Source organism: Arachis hypogaea, chromosome 10 (genome assembly GCF_003086295.3).
Source record: "Arachis hypogaea cultivar Tifrunner chromosome 10, arahy.Tifrunner.gnm2.J5K5, whole genome shotgun sequence".
NCBI lineage: Eukaryota > Viridiplantae > Streptophyta > Magnoliopsida > Fabales > Fabaceae > Arachis > Arachis hypogaea.
This window is the reverse complement of record NC_092045.1, coordinates 85,089,898-85,098,771: the sequence shown is the minus strand read 5'-3', so window position 1 is coordinate 85,098,771 and position 8,874 is coordinate 85,089,898. Positions and strand designations below refer to the sequence as shown.

Sequence of the window (8,874 nt, the reverse complement as noted above, 5' to 3'; positions counted from 1 at the left end):
TTAAACGCCGGGCTGGTGCCCATTTCTGGCGTTTAACGCCAGCTTCTTGCCCCTTTCTGGCGTTTAACGCCAGTCTGGTGCCCCTTTCTGGCGTTAAACGCCCAGAATGGTGCCAGACTGGGCGTTAAACGCCCAACAGCTAACCTCACTGGTGTTTAAACGCCAGTGGGTGCGTCCTCCAGGGTGTGCTGTTTTTCTTCCTGTTTTTCATTCTGTTTTTGCTTTTTTCATTGATTTTGTGACTTCTCATGATCATCAACCTACAAAAGAAGATAAAATAACAAAAGAAAATAGATAAAATATAACATTGGGTTGCCTCCCAACAAGCGCTTCTTTAATGTCAGTAGCTTGACAGAGGACTCTCATGGAGCCTCACAGATACTCAGAGCCATGTTGGAACCTCCCAACACCAAACTTAGAGTTTGAATGTGGGGTTTCAACACCAAACTTAGAGTTTGGTTGTGGCCTCCCAACACCAAACTTAGAGTTTGACTGTGGGGGCTCTGTTTGGCTCTGCTTTGAGAGAAGCTCTTCGTGCTTCCTCTCCATGATGACAGAGGGATATCCTTGAGCCTTAAACACCAAGGATTCTTCATTCACTTGAATGATCAACTCTCCTCTATCAACATCAATAACAGCCTTTGCTGTGGCTAGGAAGGGTCTGCCAAGGATGATGGATTCATCCATGCACTTCCCAGTCTCTAGGACTATGAAATTAGTAGGGATGTAATGGTCTTCAACTTTAACCAAAACATCCTCTACAAGTCCATGGGCTTGTTTTCTTGAATTGTCTGCCATCTCTAGTGAGATTTTTGCAGCTTGCACCTCAGAGATCCCTAGCTTCTCCATTACAGAGAGGGGCATGAGGTTTACACTTGACCCTAAGTCACACAGGGCCTTCTTGAAGGTCATGGTGCCTATGGTACAAGGTATTGAAAACTTCCCAGGATCCTGCCTCTTTTGAGGTAGTTTCTGCCTAGACAAGTCATCCAGTTCTTTGGTGACCAAAGGGGGTTCATCCTCCCAAGTCTCATTTCCAAATAACTTGTCATTTAACTTCATGATTGCTCCATGGTATTTAGCAACTTGCTCTTCAGTGACATACTCATCCTCTTCAGAGGAAGAATACTCATCAGAGCTCATGAATGGCAGAAGTAAGTCCAATAGAATCTCTATGGTCTCATTTTGGGCCTCAGATTCCCATGGTTCCTCATTGGGGAACTCATTGGAGGTCAGTGGACATCCAGTGAGGCCTTCCTCAGTGGCGTTCACTGCCTCTTCTTCCTCCCAAAATTCGGCCATGTTGATGGCCTTGCACTCTCCTTTTGGATTTTCTTCAGTATTGCTTGGGAGAGTACTAGGAGGGAGTTCAGTAATTTTCTTGCTCAGCTGACCCACTTGTCCTTCCAAGTTTCTAATGAAGGACCTTGTTTCAGTCATGAAACTTTGAGTGCTTTTGATTAGATCAGAGACCATGGTTGCTAAGTCAGAGGTATTCTACTTAGAACTCTCTGTCTGTTGCTGAGAAGATGATGGAAAAGGCTTGCTATTGCTAAACCTGTTTCTTCCACCATTATTGTTATTGAAACCTTGTTGAGGTCTCTGTTGATCCTTCCATGAAAGATTTGGATGATTCCTCCATGAAAGATTATAGGTGTTTCCATAGGGTTCTCCCATGTAATTCACCTCTTCTATTGAAGGATTCTCAGGATCATAAGCTTCTTCCTTAGATGAAGCTTCCTTAGTACTGCTTGGTGCATTTTGCATTCCAGACAAACTTTGAGAGATCATATTGACTTGTTGAGTCAATATTTTGTTCTGAGCCAATATGGCATTCAGAGTGTCAATCTCAAGAACTCCTTTCTTCTGACCAGTCCCATTGTTCACAGGATTTCTTTCAGAAGTGTACATGAATTGGTTATTTGCAACCATTTCAATCAGTTCTTGAGCTTCTGCAAGCGTCTTCTTCAAATGAAGAGATCCTCCAGCAGAGCTATCCAAAGACATCTTGGATAGTTCAGAGAGACCATCATAGAAAATACCTATGATGCTCCATTCAGAAAGCATATCAGAGGGACACTTTCTGATTAATTGTTTGTATCTTTCCCAAGCTTCATAGAGGGATTCTCCTTCCTTCTGTCTGAAGGTTTGGACTTCCACTCAAAGCTTACTCAATTTTTGAGGTGGAAAGAACTTTGCCAAGAAGGCATTGACTAGCTTTTCCCAAGAGTCCAGGCTTTCTTTAGGTTGGGAGTCCAACCATGTTCTAGCTCTGTCTCTTACAGCAAAAGGGAATAGCATAAGTCTGTAGACTTCAGGGTCAACCCCATTAGTCTTGACAGTGTCACAGATTTGCAAGAATTCAGCTAAAAACTGAGGAGGATCTTCCAATGGAAGTCCATGGAACTTGCAATTCTGTTGCATTAGAGAAACTAATTGAGGCTTAAGCTCAAAGTTGTTTGCTCCAATGGCAGGGATAGAAATGCTTCTCCCATAAAAGTCGGGAGTAGGTGCAGTAAAGTCACCCAGCACCTTCCTTGCATTGTTGGCATTGTTGTTGTTTTCAGCTGCCATTTATTCTTCTTCTTTGAAGAATTCATTCAGATCCTCTAAAGAGAGTTGTGCTTTGGCTTCTCTTAGCTTTCTCTTCAAGGTCCTTTCGGGTTCAGGATCAGCCTCAACAAGAATGCCTTTGTCTTTGCTCCTGCTCATAAGAAAGAGAAGAGAGAACAAGGAAATGTGGAATCCTCTATGTCACAGTATAGAGATTCCTTGAAGTGTCAGAGGAAAAGAAGAGTAGAAGACAGAAGTAGAAAATTTGAACTTATCAAAGGAGATGGAGTTCAAATTTTGCATTAAGGGATAGTGTTAGTCCATAAATAGAAGGATGTGAGAAGGAGGGAAGTGATTTTCAAAAATTAAGTGAAAAATTTTGAAAACATTTTTGAAAAACATTACTTAATTTTCGAAAATGAAAATGGAAAAGAAATCAAGTGATTTTTTGAAAAAGATTTTGAAATTAGAAATTAAAAAGATTTGATTGAAAACTATTTTGAAAAAGATGCGGTTAAGAAGATATGATTGATTTTAAAAAGATGTGATTGAGAAGATATGATTTGAAAAACATTTTAAAAAGATTTGATTTTGAAAATTAAAAACTTGACTGACAAGAAAAGATATGATTCAAACATTAAACCTTTCTCAACAGAAAAGGCAACATACTTGAAATGTTGAATCAAATCATTAATTGATAGCAAGTATCTTTGAAAATGGAAAGAAATTGATTTTGAAAAAGATTTGATTGAAAAATTGATTTGAAAAAGATTTGATCTTGAAAAGATTTTGAAAACTTAAAAAAAATTTGATTTGAAAACAAAATCTTCCCCCTTTAGCCATCCTGGCGTTAAACGCCCAGAATGGTGCACATTCTGGCGTTTAACACCCAAAATGCTACCCTTTTGGGCGTTAAACGCCCAACCAGGTACCCTGGCTGGCGTTTAAACGCCAGTCTGTCCTTCTTCACTGGGCGTTTTGAACGCCCAGTTTTTTCTGTGCAATTCCTCTGCTGTATGTTCTGAATCTTCAATTCTCTGTATTATTGACTTGAGAAGACACAATTAAAAAAAAATATTTTTGGGTTTTTAATAATCAAAATGCAACTAAAATCAAATAACAATGCATGCAAGACACCAAACTTAGCAGTTTTTATACTATTGACACTAACAAAATGAGAATGCATATGAGACACACAAAACACTCAAGTCAATTGAATTCAAAGATCAGAGCACGAAAATTATCAAGAATTACTTGAAAATCCTTAAGACACATGAATGAATGCATGCAATTGACACCAAACTTAAAATGAGACACTAGACTCAAACAAGAAATTTTTGGATTTTATGATTTTTTTGATTTTTTTTTGTGTTTTTCGAAAATTAAGTGGAAAAAGATATCAAAATTCTTAATGAGAATTCCAGGAATCATGCAATGTTAGTCTAAAGCTTCAGTCTAAAGGAATTAGACATGGTCAGCCAAGCTTCAGCAGAATATTGCATTCAAGAGCTAAATTGATGAAGATCAATCAGCTTTGGTGATGATAAGAACATCACCCTGAAACACTAGAATTCATTCTTAAGAACTCTGAAGAAAAAAAATACCTAATCTAAGCAACAAGATGAACCGTCAGTTGTCCAAACTAAAACAATCCCCGGCAACGGCGCCAAAAACTTGGTGCTGTTGCCGGATCTTGGCACTGATGTTACCGGACCAAAAGCTTACTCAAAACTTGAACAATCCCCGGCAACGGCGCCAAAAACTTGGTGCGCGAAATTGTGAACAATACTTTTCACAACTCTCATAATCCCCGGTCATGAACCCCAAAAACTTGGTAGCTCAATACCATGGCATTACACAACTTCGCACAACTAACCAGCAAGTGCACTGGGTCGTCCAAGTAATAAACCTTACGCGAGTAAGGGTCGATCCCACGGAGATTGTTAGTATGAAGCAAGCTATGGTCATCTTGTAAATCTTAGTCAGGCAAACTCAAATGGATATAGTGATGAACGCATAAAACATAAAGATAAAGATAGAGGTACTTATGTAATTCATTGGTAGGAACTTCAGATAAGCGCATGAAGATGCCTTCCCTTCCGTCTCTCTGCTTTCCTACTGTCTTCATCCAATCCTTCTTATTCCTTTCCATGGCAAGCTCATGTAGGGTTTCACCGTTGTCAATGGCTACCTCCCATCTTCTCAGTGAAAACGTTGCCTATGCTCTGTCAAAGCATGGGGTAATCAGCTGTCGGTTCTTGGTCAGGCCGGAATAGAATCCATCGATTCTTTTGCGTCTGTCACTAACGCCCCGCCTGCTAGGAGTTTGAAGCACGTCACAGTCATTCAATCATTGAATCCTACTCAGAATACCACAGACAAGGTTAGACCTTCCGGATTTTCTTGAATGCCGCCATCAGTTCTTGCCTATACCACGAAGACTCTGACCTCACGGAATGGTTGGCTCGTTTGTCAGACGAGCACTCGGTTGTCAGGCGATCAACCATGCATCGTGCAATCAGGAATCCAAGAGATATTCACCCAATCGAAGGTAGAACGGAGGTGGTTGTCAGTCACACGTTCATAGGTGAGAATGATGATGAGTGTCACGGATCATCACATTCATCAAGTTGAAGAACAAGTGATATCTTAGAACAAGAACAAGCGAAATTGAATGGAAGAACAATAGTAATTGCATTAATACTCGAGGTACAGCAGAGCTCCACACCTTAATCTATGGTGTGTAGAAACTCCACCGTTGAAAATACATAAGAACAAGGTCTAGGCATGGCCGAATGGCCAGCCTCCCAAAGAGGGTTCAATCCTAAAACATGATCAAAAGATCCAGAGATTGAAAGATCTCCCATACAATAGTAAAATGTCCTACTTATAGAAAACTAGTAGCCTAGGGTGTACAGAGATGAGTAAATGACATAAAAATCCACTTCCGGGCCCACTTGGTGTGTGCTTGGGCTGAGCAATGAAGCATTTTTCGTGTAGAGACTCTTCTTGGAGTTAAACGCCAGCTTTAGTGCCAGTTTGGGCGTTTAACTCCCATTTGGGTGCCAGTTCCAGCGTTTAACGCTGGGATTTCTGAGGGTGACTTTGAACGCCGGTTTGGGCCATCAAATCTTGGGCAAAGTATGAACTATCATATATTGCTGGAAAGCCCAGGATGTCTACTTTCCAACGCCGTTGAGAGCGCGCCAATTGGGCTTCTGTAGCTCCAGAAAATCCACTTCGAGTGCAGGGAGGTCAGAATCCAACAGCATCTGCAGTCCTTTTTAGTCTCTGAATCAGATTTTTGCTCAGGTCCCTCAATTTCAGCCAAAAAATACCTGAAATCACAGAAAAACACACAAACTCATAGTAAAGTCCAGAAAAGTGAATTTTAACTAAAAACTAATAAAAATATACTAAAAACTAACTATATCATACCAAAAACATACTAAAAATAATGCCAAAAAGTGTATAAATTATCCGCTCATCAGGGGTAATTGGGAAGAGAGATTTAGGTGATTGGTAAAGGGTTTTGGGGAAGAGTGTTTATTGGAAAGAGATGATGAATGTTGAGAAGAGGGGAGAATATGGTAGGTGGGGATCCTGTGGGGTCTACAGATCCTGAGATGATCTTGCCACAACTTCTGAGGTGTTCCTGTGGGGTCCACAGATCCTGAGGTGTCAAGGATTTACATCCCTGCACCAATTAGGCATGTAGAATGCCTTTGCATGCAATTCTGGCATTTAAATGCCGAAGTGATGCATGTTCTGGGCGTTCAACGCCCATGTGCAGCATGTTTCTGGCGTTGAATGCCAATTCCATGCTTGTTTCTGGCGTTCAGCGCCAGCTCTCCTCAGGGTGCATTCCTGGCATTTAAACACCAGGATGTTGCTTGTTTCTGGCGTTCAATGCCAGATCCATGCTCTGTTCTGGCGTTGAACGCCAGACAGATGCTCCTTTCTGGCGTTTAAACGCCAATAAGTCCTTCCTCCAGGGTATGATCTTCTGCTATTTTTGATTCTATTTTTATTTTTAATATTTTTTTGTGACTCTACATGATCATGTACCTAATAAAACATAAAAGAACAATAAAATAAAAAATAAAATTAGATAAATAAAAATTAGGTTGCCTCCCAATAAGTGCTTCTTTAATGTCAATAGCTTGACAGTGGGCTCTCATGGAGCCTCACAGGTGATCAGGTCAATGTTGTATAGTCCCAACACCAAACTTAGAGTTTGGTTGTGGGGATTCAACACCAAACTTAGAGTTTGGTTGTGGCCTCCCAACACCAAACTTAGAGTTTAACTGTGGGGGCTCTGTTTGACTCTGTACTGAGAGAAGCTCTTCATGCTTACTCTCCCTTGTTACAGAAGGATAGCTGTGTGCCTTAAACACAAGGTAGTCCCCATTCAATTGAAGGACTAATTGTCCTCTGTTAACATCTATCATAGCTTCTGTTGTGGCTAGGAAAGGTCTTCCAAGGATGATGTATTCATCCTCCTCCTTCCTAGTGTCTAAGATTATGAAATCAGCAGGAATGTAAAGGCCTTTAACCTTTACTAACACGTCCTCTACTAATCCATAAGCTTGTCTTACTGACTTGTCTGCCAATTGTAATGAGAATAAGGCAGGCTGTACCTCAATGATCCCCAGTTTCTCCATTACAGAGAGTGGCATAAGATTTATGCCTGACCCTAGGTCACACAGAGCTTTCTCAAAGGTCATGGTGCCTATAGTACATAGTATTAATAATTTCCCAGGATCTTGTTTCTTTTTAAGTAAAGTTTGCTGAACCCATGTATCAAGTTCACTAATGAGCAAGGGAAGTTCACCTTCCCAAGTCTCATTACCAAATAACTTGGCATTCAGCTTAATGATGGCTCCTAGATATTGAGCAACTTGCTCTCCAGTTACATCTTCATCCTCTTCAGAGGAAGAATAACCTTCAGAGCTCATGAATGGTAGAAGGAGATTTAATGGAATCTCTATGGTCTCTATATGAGCCTCAGATTCCTTTGGATCCTCAATAGGGAACTCCTTCCTGCTTGAGAGACGTCCCATGAGATCTTCCTCATTGGGATTCGCGTCCTCTCCCTCCTTCTTGCATTCGGCCATGTTGAGTATATCAATGGCCTTGCACTCTCTCTTTGGATTCTCTTCTGTATTACTTGGGAGAGTACTATGAGGGGTTTCAGTAACTTTCTTACTCAGCTGGCCCACTTGTGCCTCCAAATTTCTAATGGAGGATCTTGTTTCACTCATGAAACTTAGAGTGGCCTTAGATAGATCAGAGACTAGATTAGCTAAATTAGAAGTTCTTTGCTCAGAATTCTCTGTCTGTTGCTGAGAAGATGATGGAAAAGGCTTGCTATTGCTGAGCCTAGTTTGTCCACCATTATTAAAGCCTTGTTGAGGCGTTTGTTGATCCTTCCATGAGAAATTTGGATGATTTCTCCATGATAAATTGTAGGTGTTTCCATAAGGTTCACCTAAGTAATTTACCTCTGCTATTGTAGGATTATCAGGATCATAAGATTCTTCTTCAGAAGATGCCTCTTTAGTACTGTTGGATGCATTTTGCCATCCATTCAGACTTTGGGAAATTATGTTGACTTGCTGAGTCAAAATTTTGTTCTGAGCCAATATGGCATTCAGAACATCAATCTTAAGAATTCCCTTCCTCTGAGGCGTCCCATTATTCACGGAATTCCTCTCAGAAGTGTACATGAACTGGTTATTTGCAACCATGTCAATAAGTTATTGAGCTTCTGCAGGCATTTTCTTTAGGTGAATGGATCCACTTGCAGAATGGTCCAGTGACATCTTAGAGAACTCAGACAGACCATAATAGAATATATCCAGAATGGTCCATTCTGAAAGCATGTCAGAAGGACATCTTTTTGTCTTCTGCTTGTATCTTTCCCAAGCTTCATAGAGGGATTCACCATCTTTTTGTTTGAATGTCTGAACATCCAATCTAAGCTTGCTCAGCTTTTGAGGAGGAAAAAATTTAGCCAAGAAGGCCGCGACCAGCTTATCCCATGAGTACAGGCTATCCTTAGGTTGTAAATTCAACCATGTTCTAGCTCTGTCTCTTACAGCAAAAGGGAAAAGCATGAGCCTGTAGACTTCAGGATCTACTCCATTCGTTTTTACAGTCTCACAGATCTGCAAGAACTCAGTTAAAAACTGATAGAGACCTTCTGATGGAAGTCCATGAAACTTGTAGTTTTGTTGCATTAGAGCAACTAATTGAGGTTTCAGCTCAAAATTGTTTGCTCCAATGGCAGGAATTGAGATGCTTCTTCCATCAAACTTG

General features: G+C 40.6%; 1 non-coding gene across 1 annotated transcript; it reads left to right on the top strand.

Moving 5' to 3' along the window:
* The first annotated feature begins 8,432 nt into the window (after positions 1–8,432).
* LOC112719114 (small nucleolar RNA R71) lies at positions 8,433–8,540 on the top strand. Its single transcript, XR_003161429.1, has one exon. It is a non-coding gene; the product is annotated as a small nucleolar RNA R71 (small nucleolar RNA).
* Positions 8,541–8,874: the final 334 nt, after the last annotated feature.